Below are 20,000 nucleotides of genomic sequence, written 5' to 3'. Positions count from 1 at the left end.
CTTCACTATTTCATCAAACACAAGGTTCCATAGGAAGGGGCCACAGATGGAGCCCTGGGGGCAGCCTTTCGTGATAACCTTCTCAGTTGTGCCAGCACTGGTTTCTACCATGGCTTTGCGGTGTCTAAGATAGCTTCCCATAAGGTGGTAAATGTTTTGTGGGCAGTCCATTTCTCTTAGGCGCCTCATTATGCTTGGCCACCATAGGTTGTCAAAGGCTCCTGCTATGTCCACAAAGATGACCATGACGTATATTTCTTCACATTGGGTGGTGTTTAAGACTTGCCGGATTGCCATCTCTGTGGAGGCACCTTGCCTAAGCCAAACTGGTTTGGAGCTTTGAGGCCTGACTTCTCATACTGTTCCTCGAGGCGGCCAACAATCAGCCGTTCCAGCACCTTGCCGAGTATGGCAAGCAAGCAGATGGGACGGTACGACTTTGGTTCATCCCTTGGCTTCTCCTCCGATTTCAGCAGTATGCATACTCTTCCTACTTTCCATGCTTCCGGTACTGTTTGTTCCCTTAGGCAGGAGTTGAATATGTCCATTAGTATGTCAGGGTGTGTATGCCATATCGTTTTGATTATTTTGTCATCGATGCCATCTGGGCCAGTGGCTTTCTTTGGTTTGCAAGCTTTGATGGCTGCAGCAATTTCTTCACGTGTGAATTCAGGTGAAGTGACTGAGTTGTCATAGTTTTTGTTTCCTTCTTTTACTGCATCCTGGTCAGCTGTATCCTCCTCTGGATTGTCATCTGGTAGCAAGGATTTTAGCAGGTGTTCTACGGTCTCCTTCCATGTTAGGGTGTGAGTCTGGTCGTGAAGTTTTATATTACTAAGTACATTATCAGTGCCACGTTTTGGTCTGAGTATTTCCTGTGCTACTTGCCAGGGATTGTTGCTTTTGTCACAGTCTGTTACCCATTTTTTCCAAGTGTGTTCCTTGGCATTTGTTATTTGTTTTGTATATTCATTTCTCTTCCTGTTGTAGTTCCTTTTGGCTGCCTCAGTCTCGGCCTCATCCCCATTCTTGCGTGCTTGTTGTAGGTTTCGTCGAGCAGTTGTTGTGTCGCGTCGAAGCTGTGTGAGGGTGTCATTCCACCAAGGTACGGAATCCTGCAGCTGTGTCCTTTTCTTCATGGATCTGTGGCAGCTTAAATTTATTGCTTCCTCCAGGCGCTTCACTTTTCCAGCTACGCTCATTTCCGCACTGTTCATTTGATTGGCTATTTCACCTGCAAAACATTGGTCAAATATTGGCCATTTTGCTTTGTGTGTGTTGTATTTTCCTTGTTTTGTGGCCTGTCTCGTTCTTTGTGGAGGTAGCACAGTGTAAGATATTGCTCTATGGTCACTGGTTGTCCACCCTTCATGCACCATCCATTCTGCTACAGTTCTTGCTGCTGTTGCTGTACACAGGGTGAGATCTATGTTGCTTTCGCCATTTGGCCCACTGAAGGTTGTTAGTTGTGAGTCCTTGTTTATTATGACAAGGTTGTGCTGGCTTATGAAGTCCTCCAGTATCCTTCCATCAGCATCAGTTGTGTTACCATGCCACATTGGGGAGGTTGCATTTGCATCCATCCCTATAATTACATGTTTTCCTGTCAGTTTGTTGATAATTGTTTCTAGTTTTTGTAGGAAGCGGTCAAGAGGTTGGCCATATTGACAGTACATGCTTACGAGGTAGAGTTCTCCAAAGGACCCACTTACACTTGCAACAGCTGTGTGTGCATCACATAGGGTAGTGAGTTGCAGCACATTTAGCTCTTTGGTTCTAATTATTATGGCCGCCTTTGGTGTTCCATGCTGAGGGCTGTGAATGACTCGAAAACTTGGAGGATAACCCTTGATTTTGTCCGCAAATGTGTATGGCTCCTGCACCAGTAGTACATCTACTTTGTCCCCCTCCATTCTTTTCACAAGTTGGCCAGGGACTGTTTTAGACCTCTGGCCGTTTATCTGCAGAAACTTTACTGAGTGTTTTCCCAACTCTCTTGCTTTGTTACCATAGGGTGCTTCTTCATTTTTATTCTTCGCCATATTCGGTTTTTCGGTTTACTAATTCCCTTATTCTTTTATACTCTGGGCAAGTTTGGTCCTGAACTGAGTGGTTACAATCCCTCTTCCCACGCTTGCAATTCGCACATTGTGGTGGCTGCTCCTTCTTTTCACACTCTTTAAAGCTGTGACCTGGGATTGCACAGTGTCCACAGATGGTTTCCTTACTTGTACACCTTGCTGATGTGTGGCCATATCCCTGACACTTGTAACATCTGCTAATGCTCGTATAGTTTTGCACCCTGTGGGATGTGCAGCTGAGGTATATACGACCTTGTCGGGTTATGTGGTTCCAAGTTTTTGGTGCTACTTCAAGTACCAGGTTTACTACGTCCCTATTTCTTGGTCCACTTTTGAAAACGACTCTGGTACCATTTGTCACTTCCTCTAGTGTCATTCCTATCCTGGAGAGATTTCTTTCGTGCAGTTCGGATTTTAAAGCCTCTTCTTCCATGTCTCTGGGGATATCATACACCATTACCCTAGGATTTCTCTTCTTGGGGTTTGAGAAAATTAGACCTGAACTCCTAAAGTCTTCACACATTTTAATTTTGTCAGCCTCCTCATCGTTTGGAACTTCGATAATGACGCTATTGTCCTTCAAGGTCCTACATTTCGAAACTCTTACATCTCTGAGTGTTGTTTTTATGACCTTTTTCACTGTTTCTTCCACCTGCTTTCCGTCCTTCTGTGACTTTTCGTCTGGCTTTATGACCAAAATCTTGTTTTGGGGTTTTGAGGGTACAGATTGTTTTGGGACTACAGCTGTTGAGGAAACCTTTGCAGCATACGTCTCCTGCACTGGTGCTGTGTGGAGGTGGACGTTTTTGAGACACCTTAGTTCTGTTTTTAATCCTATTATTTCTGCCTCATATTTTTTTAATATCTGTTCATACACGGATAATTTGCCCAGGATATATTTTTTTTGCCCATTATTGATTTTGTTTGTTTCATTGAAGAGATATGCTTCCATCTCTTCTCTTATTGTCACCATGTTTTGTGTGTCCTCCTTTGATTTAGTGCTCTCCTCATCCATGCTGATCACTGACTGCCTACCAACCTCATTTGTTGGGGCCATACTGTCTTTTCTAGACCCCATTTTGGTGCACTACTTCGGAGGGTTACGCAAGGCAGTTTATGTTGACCAGTTTCATGTGGTGGTGATTGTGAGGCTCCCACTTTCTCGCATTTATTGGCGCGCTACAGGCGTCTTGCGAGGAGATACTGGGCCGCGCCGTTTACGGCGACAGGTTACCGCCACTTTCTTGTGTTTATTTGACGCGCCACAGGCTCCTGGCGAGGAGATGCTGGGCCGCGCCGCTTACGGCGAGACGCTGCCGCGGGACGCTAGAGTGGTGGCTGCACTCGCTGCGCTGGGGACTAGCCTACCGTTGCCAGCTGGGGACCAGGCTTCCGGCCGCCTGCCTGCAGCAGGGGAGGGCGCGCTCGCGGCTGGTCTGCTGGCGCGCAGCAGCAGAACAAAAGGAATGCGAAGGAATGCGAAGCCTAGTGCCGCCCGCACGCCGTCGCTGCCCCAGAAACACAGAGTCACGTACGGAGGGGTTCATACAGTAATAATCCTACTTCCATTCCTACCCTAGTGCTGCACAGTCTTTTCTCTCAACTGCAGTTTATGTACTGCATCGAAGCTGCCATCAAGTCCAGGGGAGACGCTGTTTACAACATTACTAAAGCTATTTGATTCTTAATACTAAGGCACTGGGGATCTTTTTTTTTTTTTCACTATATATGAGAGAGGATAGTCCTCTCTCTCACTTTGTCACCTAGAATTCTGCAGATCGTCTCTGTCCTGTCAGTGCAAGGCTCGGATTTCCGATGTGCGGACCGAATTCTGTGAGACGTTGTGGCTCACAGTACGTTTCCTATTTGATATTTAACACCTGACTATGAATATTGCGTCCACACATTGCATGAAAGGGGATAGAGTGAACTCTTTTTTCCTCCTCTTACATTCATCCCAGCTTCCAAAGTCTATTGATACTGGGTGTTTGAATTTCCGACATGCCCAGCAGCCAGCGCTCGCCTCACGCGTGCCAACAAGCGCTATTTGATATTTTAGTTTACACTTTCATAAGTTGTTTTAAGCACAGTACGTTTTAGGAGAAAGCATACGCTTTCGTTTTATAAGTTTGTGTTTCTCGTTACTACATTTATTTTTAAAATAGAGCTACTACTGCATGCGCAACGACTGTGTCCGTCACGGTCTAAGAAGCCGGTCGTGCCAACAAACGCTATTTGATCTTTTAGTTCACAGTTACCAGAAAATTTTTAAGCACACTACGTTTAAGGGGACAGCATACACGTCCGTGTCATGTGTTCGCATTTCCCACTACTGCATTAATTCTTATGGTAAAGTGATACTACATGCGCACTACCGCGACCGTCTCGCTTTTCAAAACGGCGTGCGTGTCAACCGACGCAATTTGGTCTGCCAGTTTACAAATTTCGTAAATTTTTTTTAAGATTACTACGTTGCAGGGGAAGGCATGCACGTCCGTGTTTCGAGTTCGCTTTACCCCCCTTTTTTTTTTTTAGCTTACTTTCACTATGGAAGGATTTTATGAATCGCGGCGCAAGTCGTTTCTCGCGTGGGACAGCTTGCAGATTGCTAAAAGTATAACAGCTTCACTTACAGTAACAGTGTCTTCCACGGCATCACAGGAGCGCTGCTGGAGTCTGGAGATATTTCGTGGAGCACGATGAAGCACTTTCTTAAGAATTTGGGAAACTAGAACAGAATTTCGTTGACCACAAATTTGATCGACGAGTAGACACTTCCTACTGGATAAACTACTATCAGAAAACAGCCAAATTTATATGGTGCACACGCTGGAGCATTTCACAGCTTCCTTTATTATTTCGACGTGATCGATGCACTTCTTCACTATAACAGCGACGTTGGAGTGGCTACTACGTTACACATACACCGGCGGCACCTTGCGTTTCGTTCCACATCCCATATCTTAGAGACCGTTTGGGCTATGGGCTTGAGATTTTTGCACCGCACGTAATCTGAATGCCCGCAGATATGTCCCGATTTTCACGGCGATGCCTGTGATACATTCGAAATAATGTGCGAAGACATCGGACCGGACGCGCGAGCTTAGCGGCGCGCAGACGAGGCGCACGCGGGAGCCAGCCCGGGCTGGTACCTGTGGCGAGCACGGACAAAAGCGCGGACACTAAACTTCCGATAATTCACCAACCACACGTAGAAAAATCGCGAAATTTCTACACATACTTAAAGGTCGCACGCGAAGTAACTATGGAGATTTTCGAGGAGATCGGCAAACTTGTTCCCTACCAATCGCGAAGTAGCGCGGGAGCCGAAAACGCACGCGGGCGCTCGGCTGAGCGGCGAGATAGGGGCAGCGGGAATCTCGTTAATCCATTCATGCGCGTCACTAATTAGATGACGAGGCATTTGGCTATTCAACAGCCGTCTTTATTCAAATAATTGAATAACACAAATATATACATATACATATTATATGTGGCAGGTGTTTCACGCCATGTCCGCCACCGAGGTGGGGACTTACAGGGCGGTACCACAAGAAAAAAAGTATAAAACTAACATACATATATACATATATAAGTGCGGAAAAACAACACAGCATAAATTAAAGACACAAAGAAGAAAGAACAAAGACGGTTTATTCCTCCTGTGGATAGGCCCCAGGAGTCAAGGCGAAGAAAATAACCAGCAGCCTAGCCGACGCCGACACGCTGCTTCGGGCTAGGAGCCGTCATACGCTCGAAAATTTTGTAACTTTTGCAGCAGCTCTGTAGTGTTCTGGTGCTCAGCACCGCCAGTTCTCGGGGTCGGAAGCCTAAGGCGGCGAGATCCCTCGCCGACGCTGGAGACCATACACCCCTCCAGTTCAACGTCGCGGTGGACACAATCACCTCCTCAACGTCACGGTGCAGGTTGGAGATGGCACGCCGGATGGACGGCGTGTCGTAGTAGGCCGCCTTCTGGGAATGACACCAGTCGAGCCGGAGGTGGTCTCCGACTATCTGGGCGTCGACCACGCGGGCGATGCCGTCTTTGACCGCCACCACGTCAGGCTTGCGGATGCCCTCAGGTGTTCGGAGGTGGGGCTCCACGGAGACATTGAAGCCCCTCTGCGCGAGTCCACGGGCGACATAACGCACAACAGCGTCATGGCGCTTGACCCGGGACCCGTGCGTCCTGAAGCAAGCCTGAAGTACGTGGTTGGCGGTCTCCACGGCCTGGCACCCCGCGCGGCACCTGGTGTCCGCCTCCCGCCCGTGACTGCGCCGTGCCTTCGTAGGAAAGGCGTTGATGCGGGCGCGGAGGGCGTCGATGTATTCACGCCCAGATAGCAGGCGACTGGTGTCGGCGACCCACTGATGTTGGCCACTGACGGCGGCAGAGGATGACAGCGCCGCACCGTCAATGGCGATGTGTAGGCGCGCCGCCCACATTTCCCCAACCTGCGTTGACGATTTGAGGAGGTGGCCCTCCCACATTAGGTGGCGCTCCAGCACCTCGATCTCACGCTGCACCTCATCCATGCCTGCACCGTCGCAGGCTGGCCCTATCTTCTTCAGCGCCAGGAGACGGGACCGACGAAGCGTTGGACCCATCCATCGGCAAGATGGCATGCCGAGGCCCCCCTGGGCAACAGGAGCGTGGAAGTATCCCAGGGGGGTGTCCGCCGGAAGGCGGAACCATCTCCTGACGGCGGCCCGGATGGTGACGTCGGCCGACTTCAAGGCACCCACCCGGGTGCGGCTGAGGGCCAGCCCGTGGTACAGGCCAGGGAGAAGCACGTTGGTGAGAGCATGGAGGCGCTGTTGCGGCTTCAGCGGAGCTCGGGAGATGACGTCAAGCTGCTCCACCAGGTGGCGACGTGGATTGAAGACACAGCGACCCGCCGTGGAAAATTGCAGCCCCAGGTACCGGAAGGTTTCACCCACACGCAGGGCAGGCATGGTGGTATTGCCTGCTGTGAAGGTGACATTGCTGTCCACCTTCACCTTCTTCTCGCGCCCTGACGCGACTAAGGCGAGGGTGAAACACTTCCGGGCGTTGATCTGCAGCCCCAGGTGGGCGAGGGCTGCGGTAGCTGCATCGATGAGGGACTGCAAGCCCCTCGGGGTCGCTGCAAACAGCAAGACGTCATCTGCAAAGGCCGCAGCGTTGACTCTGCGACCGAGGATCCGAGCTCTGATGTGGGAGGGCAGTTGGCCTAAAACGTAGTCCACCGCAAAGTTGAACAGGAGGGGGGAGAGGGGATCGCCCTGGCGAACGCCCCGTGCTGGCTGCACAGACACGCCCACGCCGGCGCCGTCCGCTATCACTGTCGTGCTGCCCTCGTAGCACCGCTCGACATCCTCGACAAAGCAATCCGGCAGGCCATGCGCCTTCAGCACGGGGCAAAGGGCAGCATGATCTACCGAATCGAATGCCTTAGATACGTCGATAGATGCCACAAAGACAGAGCGGCAGGAGCGAACTGCGTCGGTGAGAGCAGTGTCCAGGATGAACGTGTTTTCCAACATCCCATCCCGAGGGATGAATGCCCGCTGACGTTCGTCCACAGCACAAGCACGCATCAGGCGTGACGCGAGAACCTTGTGAAAGGTCCGCGCCAACACCGAGCAGACCGTAATGGGGCGAAAGTCAGCGGGGGATGTTGGTGCAGCCGTTTTCGGGAGAAGGGACGTCCGCGCGCGAAGCAGGCGTTCCGGGAGGGCGCGGGCCAGAAGGAAGAGATTCATCACTTTCACCAGGACTTCGTGCGGCAGGCGCCGCAACTCCGCTGGGGTAAGGCCGTCCGGCCCGGCCGCTGATCCCCTGGGCGGCAACGCGGCGGCGACCTCCTCATGAGTGACCGGCCCCCATAGGCACTCAAGAGCGACAGGCTCCGAGTGCGGGAGGAGGCGGTCACGAATGAAGCCCGCGGTGGAGATGGGCTTCTTAGTGAAGAGGTCCGCCCAGAAGTCCAGCAGACCAGGGATGGCAGGTGGCGGCTGGAGCAGGGTGCCATCCAAGAGGCCGCGCACGCAACGTGCACGCGACCGTCGGAAGGCATCCTGCGTTCTCGCGTATTCCCAGCGGCGCCGCTTGCGCTTCTGCGTCGGCGGCGCGGCAGGCGGCCGCTTCGATGGTTGGCGCGGCCGCTGTGTCCTGGTGATCGATCTCTCCCCTCTGGACCCGACCGACGCAAGGGCATCCGGGAGCATGCCCAGGATGACATCGGGCGGCGTGCCCCGCCCCAGACCTATGACTCGATCCAGGGCAGAGAAACGCTGGGCGGAAGCAGGTAGCCCCGCCAGATGCTCCCAGATGGCGGCGTCAGTCGGCCCCTCCGGCGGCGGCCCGGTGGTGTCGGCCGCGAAGTCCTCGGCTGCGTCGACGGGCGGCGCAGCGGCCTCGCCCGCGTCAGGCAGCGGGCTCGCTGCTCCCCGGCGGGACGCCGGCTCTTCCCCCCGACCGATCTCAAGCGCCTCCATGAATTGGCGGACAAGCTGCTTGTGGGCAGCTTGCCGCCGTCGGCACTTGATTGCCTCGAGCGTTCGGTCGGGGAACATCCTGATGAGTTCTTGATTGACGAAGAAGAACCGGGCGTCCCTCTCAAGGAACAGTTCGGCCTCCGCCTTGGCGAGCGACAGGACTTCTTCCTCCGTCCACCTCGCGCGATGCCTCTCCGTGACGATCTCCGCGTTGGCGGCCGCAAGATGTTGGCGGCGGCGATGGACCCCGAGACCATTCTTGGTTGTAAAGCTGCGGTGGCACTCACTACAGGCATACATAGCTGCAAAAGTTACAAAATTTTCGGCACGGCCGGTTGGCCGGCTAGGTGCTGGGGGAGTTGGGGTGGCACCTTCAGCGGAAGGGCCACCACTTATTCTCTGATTACTGCCCCCAACTAAAAAAGGGATAGTGCGAGGGGGGGCTGGTAACCCCCCCAAGCCCCTGGTGCGGTCTTCCACTCTGCGAAAATCAGCGGGCCCACGAGAAGGGGAGAAGACCGCAGGAGAGGAGAGGCTAAGAGGGCTAGGCCCATGTATTGCGCATCACTCTCCCTGTAACTATAACCCAAGGAAGGCACCTCGCAGCAGCAGCACGACTACATCAAGACCGCACTACGAAAAGCCAAGTCCGGATGCAGCCACACCGCCGCCACTTGGCCACCTTAAGAGAGTCATAGTTACTCCCGCCAAATCAGCGTCATAGTTACTCCCGCCGTTTACCCGCGCTTGCTTGAATTTCTTCACGTTGACATTCAGAGCACTGGGCAGAAATCACATTGCGTCAACACCCGCTAGGGCCATCGCAATGCTTTGTTTTAATTAGACAGTCGGATTCCCCCAGTCCGTGCCAGTTCTGAGTTGATCGTTGAATGGCGGCCGAAGAGAATCCGCGCACCCGCGCGCCCCCGGAGGAGCACGCTAAGGCGGACGCGGCCTCGCAGCAAGGAAGATCCGTGGGAGGCCAAGGCACGGGACCGAGCTCGGATCCTGCACGCAGGTTGAAGCACCGGGGCGCGAACGCCGCGCAGGCGCGCGCATCCTGCACCGCCGGCCGGCACGAGGCCAACCAACGGCGAGAGCAGACCACGCCCGCGCTAAACGCCCGCACTTACCGGCACCCCTACGGCACTCACCTCGCCCAGGCCCGGCACGTTAGCGCTGACCCACTTCCCGACCAAGCCCGACACGCCCCGATCCTCAGAGCCAATCCTTATCCCGAAGTTACGGATCCAATTTGCCGACTTCCCTTACCTACATTATTCTATCGACTAGAGGCTCTTCACCTTGGAGACCTGCTGCGGATATGGGTACGAACCGGCGCGACACCTCCACGTGGCCCTCTCCCGGATTTTCAAGGTCCGAGGGGAAGATCGGGACACCGCCGCAACTGCGGTGCTCTTCGCGTTCCAAACCCTATCTCCCTGCTAGAGGATTCCAGGGAACTCGAACGCTCATGCAGAAAAGAAAACTCTTCCCCGATCTCCCGACGGCGTCTCCGGGTCCTTTTGGGTTACCCCGACGAGCATCTCTAAAAGAGGGGCCCGACTTGTATCGGTTCCGCTGCCGGGTTCCGGAATAGGAACCGGATTCCCTTTCGCCCAACAGGGGCCAGCACAATGTGCATCATGCTATGACGGCCCCCATCAACATCGGATCTCTCCTAGGGCTTAGGATCGACTGACTCGTGTGCAACGGCTGTTCACACGAAACCCTTCTCCGCGTCAGCCCTCCAGGGCCTCGCTGGAGTATTTGCTACTACCACCAAGATCTGCACCGACGGCGGCTCCAGGCAGGCTCACGCCCAGACCCTTCTGCGCCCACCGCCGCGACCCTCCTACTCGTCAGGGCTTCGCGGCCGGCCGCAAGGACCGGCCATGACTGCCAGACTGACGGCCGAGTATAGGCACGACGCTTCAGCGCCATCCATTTTCAGGGCTAGTTGCTTCGGCAGGTGAGTTGTTACACACTCCTTAGCGGATTCCGACTTCCATGGCCACCGTCCTGCTGTCTTAAGCAACCAACGCCTTTCATGGTTTCCCATGAGCGTCGATTCGGGCGCCTTAACTCGGCGTTTGGTTCATCCCACAGCGCCAGTTCTGCTTACCAAAAGTGGCCCACTTGGCACTCCGATCCGAGTCGTTTGCTCGCGGCTTCAGCATATCAAGCAAGCCGGAGATCTCACCCATTTAAAGTTTGAGAATAGGTTGAGGTCGTTTCGGCCCCAAGGCCTCTAATCATTCGCTTTACTGGATGAGACTCGTACGAGCACCAGCTATCCTGAGGGAAACTTCGGAGGGAACCAGCTACTAGATGGTTCGATTAGTCTTTCGCCCCTATACCCAGCCCCGAAGATCGATTTGCACGTCAGAATCGCTACGGACCTCCATCAGGGTTTCCCCTGACTTCGTCCTGGCCAGGCATAGTTCACCATCTTTCGGGTCCCAACGTGTACGCTCTAGGTGCGCCTCACCTCGCAATGAGGACGAGACGCCCCGGGAGTGCGGAGGCCGCCGCCCCGTGAAGGGCGGGGAAGCCCCATCCTCCCTCGGCCCGCGCAAGGCGAGACCTTCACTTTCATTACGCCTTTAGGTTTCGTACAGCCCAATGACTCGCGCACATGTTAGACTCCTTGGTCCGTGTTTCAAGACGGGTCGTGAAATTGTCCAAAGCTGAAGCGCCGCTGACGGGAGCGATTATTCCGCCCGAGAGCATCCCGAGCCAACAGCGGCGCGGGTCCGGGGCCGGGCCAGGTAGGTCCGTCATCCGGGAAGAACCGCGCGCGCTTGCCGGGAGCCCGAGCGCCCAAAGGGGCGAATCGACACCTCCAGATATACCGCCGGGCAGCTAGCCAGGACACCGGGGCTCTGCCCAACAGACGCGAACCGAGGCCCACGGAAGGACAGGCTGCGCACCCGGGCCGTAGGCCGGCACCCAGCGGGTCGCGACGTCCTACTAGGGGAGAAGTGCGGCCCACCGCACACCGGAACGGCCCCACCCCGCGGCGAGTGGAAAGGCAACCGGACACGACCCCGCCGCGGATTGCTCCGCGCGGGCGGCCGGCCCCATCTGCCGAGGGCGGAGGCCAGTGGCCTGATGGGCGTGAATCTCACCCGTTCGACCTTTCGGACTTCTCACGTTTACCCCAGAACGGTTTCACGTACTTTTGAACTCTCTCTTCAAAGTTCTTTTCAACTTTCCCTCACGGTACTTGTTCGCTATCGGTCTCGTGGTCATATTTAGTCTCAGATGGAGTTTACCACCCACTTGGAGCTGCACTCTCAAGCAACCCGACTCGAAGGAGAGGTCCCGCCGACGCTCGCACCGGCCGCTACGGGCCTGGCACCCTCTACGGGCCGTGGCCTCATTCAAGTTGGACTTGGGCTCGGCGCGAGGCGTCGGGGTAGTGGACCCTCCCAAACACCACATGCCACGACAGGCGGCAGCCTGCGGGGTTCGGTGCTGGACTCTTCCCTGTTCGCTCGCCGCTACTGGGGGAATCCTTGTTAGTTTCTTTTCCTCCGCTTAGTAATATGCTTAAATTCAGCGGGTAGTCTCGCCTGCTCTGAGGTCGTTGTACGAGGTGTCGCACGCCACACCGCCAGCCGGCTGTGCACGCTACCGAGTAAGTACCGGTATGCGAACCGCCAGGCGACGGGCGCGCATCGCACGTTTAAGGAGGCGCGGCCGGCCCCACAGGCGGCCGCGACGCTCCCAGGTCTGCGAAGCGGGGCAAACGCCGCGCGCTTCAGTATACGTAGCCGACCCTCAGCCAGACGTGGCCCGGGAACGGAATCCATGGACCGCAAAGTGCGTTCGAAACGTCGATGTTCATGTGTCCTGCAGTTCACATGTCGACGCGCAATTTGCTGCGTTCTTCATCGACCCACGAGCCGAGTGATCCACCGTCCTGGGTGATCTTTTCTTAGTTTCCACTGTCTCTTTCAAGACAGTTGCATAGGCGGGACGTAGGCGTGTGGCGGCCCCTGTTCAAGCGTTCTGTGTCCAACGGCCTCACGGCCGATGGGCGTCGTACGGCTCCACACCGGAGCGGACAGGCAGTCGGGCGAAAGTCATTCAAAACCGGTGCCAGGCGCCAGGTGCCGCAGGCCAGCCGCTCCAGCGCTTCAGCGCTCGTACCACACAACATTGGCGTTAGTTTTGAGAAGCACGCGTGGTTCCGCACGCGGCGCACGGCTACTGCGAGCCGTACAGGTAGCGTGTTGCGCGACACGACACGCACATCGAAAGACATGCAGTCTAGTCGGTAATGATCCTTCCGCAGGTTCACCTACGGAAACCTTGTTACGACTTTTACTTCCTCTAAATGATCAAGTTTGGTCATCTTTCCAGTAGCATCGGCAACGACAGAGTCAATGCCGCGTACCAGTCCGAAGACCTCACTAAATCATTCAATCGGTAGTAGCGACGGGCGGTGTGTACAAAGGGCAGGGACGTAATCAACGCGAGCTTATGACTCGCGCTTACTGGGAATTCGTCGTTCATGGGGAACAATTGCAAGCCCCAATCCCTAGCACGAAGGAGGTTCAGCGGGTTACCCCGACCTTTCGGCCTAGGAAGACACGCTGATTCCTTCAGTGTAGCGCGCGTGCGGCCCAGAACATCTAAGGGCATCACAGACCTCTTATTGCTCAATCTCGTGCGGCTAGAAGCCGCCTGTCCCTCTAAGAAGAAAAGTAATCGCTGACAGCACGAAGGATGTCACGCGACTAGTTAGCAGGCTAGAGTCTCGTTCGTTATCGGAATTAACCAGACAAATCGCTCCACCAACTAAGAACGGCCATGCACCACCACCCACCGAATCAAGAAAGAGCTATCAATCTGTCAATCCTTCCGGTGTCCGGGCCTGGTGAGGTTTCCCGTGTTGAGTCAAATTAAGCCGCAGGCTCCACTCCTGGTGGTGCCCTTTCGTCAATTCCTTTAAGTTTCAGCTTTGCAACCATACTTCCCCCAGAACCCAAAAGCTTTGGTTTCCCGGAGGCTGCCCGCCGAGTCATCGGAGGAACTGCGGCGGATCGCTGGCTGGCATCGTTTATGGTTAGAACTAGGGCGGTATCTGATCGCCTTCGAACCTCTAACTTTCGTTCTTGATTAATGAAAACATACTTGGCAAATGCTTTCGCTTCTGTTCGTCTTGCGACGATCCAAGAATTTCACCTCTAACGTCGCAATACGAATGCCCCCGCCTGTCCCTATTAATCATCACCTCGGGTTCCGAAAACCAACAAAATAGAACCGAGGTCCTATTCCATTATTCCATGCACACAGTATTCAGGCGGGCTTGCCTGCTTTAAGCACTCTAATTTGTTCAAAGTAAACGTGCCAGCCCACCGAGACACTCACTCAAGAGCACCCTGGTAGGATTGCAACGGGGTCCGCCTCGGGACGCACGAGCACGCACGAGGCGCGTCGCACGCCTTCGGCTCGCCCCACCGGCAGGACGTCCCACGATACATGCCAGTTAAACACCGACGGGCGGTGAACCAACAGCGTGGGACACAAATCCAACTACGAGCTTTTTAACCGCAACAACTTTAATATACGCTATTGGAGCTGGAATTACCGCGGCTGCTGGCACCAGACTTGCCCTCCAATAGATACTCGTTAAAGGATTTAAAGTGTACTCATTCCGATTACGGGGCCTCGGATGAGTCCCGTATCGTTATTTTTCGTCACTACCTCCCCGTGCCGGGAGTGGGTAATTTGCGCGCCTGCTGCCTTCCTTGGATGTGGTAGCCGTTTCTCAGGCTCCCTCTCCGGAATCGAACCCTGATTCCCCGTTACCCGTTACAACCATGGTAGGTGCAGAACCTACCATCGACAGTTGATAAGGCAGACATTTGAAAGATGCGTCGCCGGTACGAGGACCGTGCGATCAGCCCAAAGTTATTCAGAGTCACCAAGGCAAACGGACCGGACGAGCCGACCGATTGGTTTTGATCTAATAAAAGCGTCCCTTCCATCTCTGGTCGGGACTCTGTTTGCATGTATTAGCTCTAGAATTACCACAGTTATCAAAGTAACGTGGGTACGATCTAAGGAACCATAACTGATTTAATGAGCCATTCGCGGTTTCACCTTAATGCGGCTTGTACTGAGACATGCATGGCTTAATCTTTGAGACAAGCATATGACTACTGGCAGGATCAATCAGGGAGCTGCGTCAACTAGAGCTGAGCAGCCGGCTGCCTGGGAGTGTGTCCCGGGGGCCCGCGCGAACACGCAAGCGTCCGCTCAATTATTCTGCAAACAGGAGGAGGCTGAGCTCCCCTGCACAATACACCTCGAAACCCTCTCAGGTCCCGGCGGCGCGCAGCGCCGTCCTAAGTACTTGGTCGGGTTCGAGAGAGGCGCAATCGCCCGGAGTTTGGCGAGTAGACGCTTTAGGTGCGACCACCCGTGCTCCCAACTGAGCTTGCCGCTGCCGACAGAGGCCCGGGAGCGTGCTGTCGTGGCATTGCCGGCGGGAGACAACACGCGCCACCTACGGTGACCGGCAGCTCCAACGCCAGCGCCACAGAAGGACAAAAGCCCCACTCGGGTGCCGAAGCGAACTCTCCCAGCACAGCGCACGCGCCAACACGTCCGCACAGCTGCGATACAAACCACCTGCGAGAACCGCAGAGGCGACCGAGCAGCAGACGGCGTCGCGGCGCCGAGCGCCGGGCGGCGGCGCATCCTCAGCGCACACAGTCCTCAATCGGACCAGCACACTGCAGATGTCCACCGCGCTTCGCACCGGGCCCGCGAGGACCTACTTTGGCCGCACGGCGCCACGTGCAGGGTGCGCCGGCGCGCAGCTGCGCCGCCTGCCGCCTCCGTCGGCCGGCGCGCCTGCCACTGGCCGCCCCCACCAGCCGGCTGTAGCGCGTGCGCCCACGCACCGCGCGGCCAGCACGCCGGGAGGCCCCCCTCACCGGCCGGGGCCGGTCCCACCCAGCCACCGCCGCGTATCGCTTCACACCCAGATGCCATTCACGTTCGTGGGCATGGTGGGTATCGCTGAAACAACCGGTTGGTAGCTCAACCGATCGTCGCCATCACTGATTCACGTCTAGCGAGAACAACCGCACCACAAAGGTTTACCAGTTGTTCATTTGCGTAACGTCACCAGCAAACGTAGACGTCCATCGCCATTTGCAAATTCAACGATTGTTGCATGCCTGTGTCAGGTGTCACGACACACTATGTCTGCCCACATACACGCAACAACATGTGCACGCTTCGCGAACACGTGGAAGGTGGCCCCCGTATGTATGCGATGTCCATTGCGCGAACGACTGTCAACCGGCCTCTGTCGCATGTCGCAGATGTGGAACGCAGTGCACCATGCTGTCACGGTGTGTGAGAAGTGAAGTGGACTGACAAGGCAGCCAGTCCACAGTGACGGGGGGCCGCAAGAAAGGAAGGCACGCGTACACACACACACACGCCGACGGGCGTCAATTCTGGAACAGGATAACTATTGAATGGTAGCAAGAAAAGTACATAGCTGCTTTATACTTAACTTTATTATTTGATGACTACAGCATTCTTCTTGAGACATTTATACTATAACTCTCAAAGTAGGTAAGGCTAATGGCGCCTTGCTAGGTCGTAGCCATGGACTTAGCAGAAGGCTATTCTAACTGGCTCTCGGCAAATGAGAGGAAGGCTTCGTCCGTATGGACGCTAGCAATCTCCTCGTACAACTGGGCGCCCCTCCGTTGCGTGCCGCAAATGTTAAGTTACACAGTTATTCAGGACAGACAATACCTGTGTTAGGACAGTGCACTCTTTTTGCAACATACAAGGGACAAACAAAACTGGTGTCATTTTACGTTCTTCGTTCTTTCTATCGGCTACCCGTCACTGTGGACTGGCTGCCTTGTCAGTCCACTTCATTGGCGACGAGGATGGGATCCGAACCCACGCGTGCATAGCACCGCATGTTGACGTGCACCCTGGACTAGCTTTTCAGGCGTTTCCAATAACGCCTGCGTTTGCTGATTCTGCAAGCGATAAAATTCGGAAAGTACATCTGGCGAAGCCATGACACAAATAAATTAGGGCAAAGCAAAACACAAGATCCTTTGTAGACTCGTCGCCAATGAAGTGGACTGACAAGGCAGCCAGTCCACAGTGACGGGTAGCCGATAGAAAGAACGAAGAACGTAAAATGACACCAGTTTTGTTTGTCCCTTGTATGTTGCAAAAAGAGTGCACTGTCCTAACACAGGTATTGTCTGTCCTGAATAACTATGTAACTTAACATTTGCGGCACGCAACGGAGGGGCGCCCAGTTGTACGAGGAGATTGCTAGCGACCATACGGACGAAGCCTTCCTCTCATTTGCCGAGAGCCAGTTAGAATAGCCTTCTGCTAAGTCCATGGCTACGACCTAGCAAGGCGCCATTAGCCTTACCTACTTTGAGAGTTATAGTATAAATGTCTCAAGAAGAATGCTGTAGTCATCAAATAATAAAGTTAAGTATAAAGCAGCTATGTACTTTTCTTGCTACCATTCAATAGTTATCCTGTTCCAGAATTGACGCTCGTCGGCGTGTGTGTGTGTACGCGTGCCTTCCTTTCTTGCGGCCCCCCGTCACTGTGGACTGGCTGCCTTGTCAGTCCACTTCATTGGCGACCTAGTATGGATCCAAAACACGCAAACTATACTGAAGAATAGGTCGCACCTTTGCAGGTGAACCAAAAATTCACTCAAGAAACGGAAGTTAACCATTCGCTTTCCGTACAACTGTTCCGACGTTCCCGCTCCATTTCATACCGCTTTGCACCGTCTCTCCCAGATATTTAAAAATTACAGGTTTTTTCCAGTTCATCCGCATTAATATACATTTTTTCCACATGCAGAGCTAGCGGTTATTCATGACAACTAGAAATTTTGTCTAACGAGGGCACCTTTTGGGAGGTGCTCCCACTTCGCCTGCTAGTGGTGAGGGTGGGCGCCTGTCGCGCCCTGGAATTGTGGGTGCAACTGTGGTGTCGTTTTTGTAATAATGAAAATATTGCCTGTTACATGTTGGGCAGCTCTTTGTATACAGGAAATTTTTCTATTGTGGCAAGCGAGCTGGACTCCCGTCCGGGAGACTCTGGTTGGAGACCCGTCTATGCTACTTTTGTCTTCACGACGCTAGATCTATTGCAAAAAGTATTCCACAACGTCAATGCAGAGGCGTTTCCTGCCGACTTGAGAAAACACAGATGTGATTGCAACGATAATGAAAGCGCATTCGTACAATGTTCATGGTGTCGAAAGTACAAATGCTTTGATCCTTTTTATAACGAGTATCATCCGTCAGAATGTACTCTTCAAGAAGAGACGACTACGTCTGACAACACGCGCCACTACATCAACAGACGGCTCATGCTGATCGCCATCCAGGGCATACCACACTGCAATACGGCTCTTATAGGGAGACGACACGTAGCTGAGTGCACAACAGTTGGACCGCATGGTTCGCCGTTGTTAGAGCAGTCGTTGTACGGTCACATGTACCACGATGTATCATTCAGTACATGAGGACCAATGTGCAGTACAGTGTGTGATTTGGACGTACAACATCAGCGGACAGTTGACACAGGCCGTACCACAGCGTAGGCTAAGTGCTTTGCCATGCGAATGCCAATGAACAACTGCGAAGGGCATTGAGCATGTACGTCCTGCTGCCATCCACATTACAGTGTATCGCTGCAAGGTGTTTAACATGAAGCGATACACTGGGGACCGGGCAGTGCGAGTAGCAAACTATATTGCGGGGGTTGCAGTTAGGCAACACTACACTAATTTAACGCGTCGTATGACAATTACAGAGCAGGTTAAGGCCCAACGTGTGTTGGGTTAAGGCCCAACGTGTGTTGGGTTAAGGCCCAACGTGTGTTGGGTTAAGGCCCAACGTGTGTTGGGTTAAGGCCCAACGTGTGTTGGGTTAAGGCCCAACGTGTGTTGGGTTAAGGCCCAACGTGTGTTGGGTTAAGGCCCAACGTGGGTTGGGTTAAGGCCCAACGTGTGTTGGGTTAAGGCCCAACGTGGGTTGGGTTAAGGCCCAACGTGGGTTGGGTTAAGGCCCAACGTGGGTTGGGTTAAGGCCCAACGTGGGTTGGGTTAAGGCCCAACGTGGGTTGGGTTAAGGCCCAACGTGGGTTGGGTTAAGGCCCAACGTGGGTTGGGTTAAGGCCCAACGTGGGTTGGGTTAAGGCCCAACGTGGGTTGGGTTAAGGCCCAACGTGTGTTGGGTTAAGGCCCAACGTGGGTTGAGTTAAGGCCCAACGTGGGTTGGGTTAAGGCCCAACGTGTGTTGGGTTAAGGCCCAACGTGGGTTGGGTTAAGGCCCAACGTGGGTTGGGTTAAGGTCCAACGTGGGTTGGGTTAAGGTCCAACGTGGGTTGGGTTAAGGCCCAACGTGGGTTGGGTTAAGGCACAATATAGGTTAGGTTAAGGCACAATATAGGTTAGGTTAAGGCACAATATAGGTTAGGTTAAGGCACAATATAGGTTAGGTTAAGGCACAATATGGGTTAGGTTAAGGTACAATATGGGTTAGGTTAAGGTACAATATGGGTTAGGTTAAGGTACAATATGGGTTAGGTTAAGGCACAATATGGGTTAGTTTAAGGTACAATATAGGTTAGGTTAAGGTACAATATGGGTTAGGTTAAGGTACACATTGTTGTAAGGAAAGGTGTTTTGGGGCGGGGGGGGGGCGGCCGGTTTGTTGATTGTGATTATAGTAAGTGGATGCCTGCGGCATCATCTGATTTGCCACGTCAGGGTGCATGACAGGCGGCGCTCTGATTCCATGCTTGTGGCAGACCTGTGTCTTTCATTCCTGCCATTGTTTGTGTGCTGTGACAGGAGGCAGTATTGTGATGTTGGGTGCACCCCTGTGTAGGACATGTGTGGGTGTTGGTGGCTTAGCTGAGCAATGGTGTTTGTCGGAAGGGTGGGATATTCTGTTTTCCGAGTGGACCTCCCAGTCTGGTTTTGATAGTGTGGATTGTCTAATGTGGCAGAGAGGATGCACTGGGTGTTGTTCCATGCTGGTGCTTACATATTGTCTGTGTGCCTGTTACAGGCAGAGGGTATTGCGTGATAAGAGTGTCTGGCTGACGTGTGGTTGTGATTGTGAGCAGCGTCTTTCAGCATGTATACGGACAGTTGTATATATTATCTGTATTCTGATGGCTCTATCTATTACTAATCAGCGCCGTGTATACGTTTAATCCGGTTCCAGTCGAAACTGTTGTATCTCTGTACATTAGTGACACGGCGAGCCCGCTATGTAGTTACTCGTCTCGGCAGCTTCCACCGGTGTATGGCAAATGATTATAAGGAATCAGTCTAGTCGTCAATACCGATAGTGTGACGTCACATGTCTGGGGTGGGGGACGCTGCGC

General features: G+C 53.9%; 2 non-coding genes across 2 annotated transcripts; both read right to left on the bottom strand.

The window, feature by feature from the left end:
• Nucleotides 1-12,344: 12,344 nt before the first annotated feature.
• LOC126417521 (5.8S ribosomal RNA) lies at nucleotides 12,345-12,499 on the bottom strand. The gene has a single exon (XR_007575632.1). It is a non-coding gene; the product is annotated as a 5.8S ribosomal RNA (ribosomal RNA).
• A 351-nt stretch (nucleotides 12,500-12,850) lies between these two features.
• On the bottom strand, nucleotides 12,851-14,760 carry LOC126417765 (small subunit ribosomal RNA). The gene has a single exon (XR_007575825.1). It is a non-coding gene; the product is annotated as a small subunit ribosomal RNA (ribosomal RNA).
• Nucleotides 14,761-20,000: the final 5,240 nt, after the last annotated feature.

This window comes from Schistocerca serialis, chromosome 8, assembly GCF_023864345.2.
Source record: "Schistocerca serialis cubense isolate TAMUIC-IGC-003099 chromosome 8, iqSchSeri2.2, whole genome shotgun sequence".
NCBI lineage: Eukaryota > Metazoa > Arthropoda > Insecta > Orthoptera > Acrididae > Schistocerca > Schistocerca serialis.
Note: the sequence above shows the minus strand (reverse complement) of the source record. Positions and strands in the feature narration are given on the sequence as shown.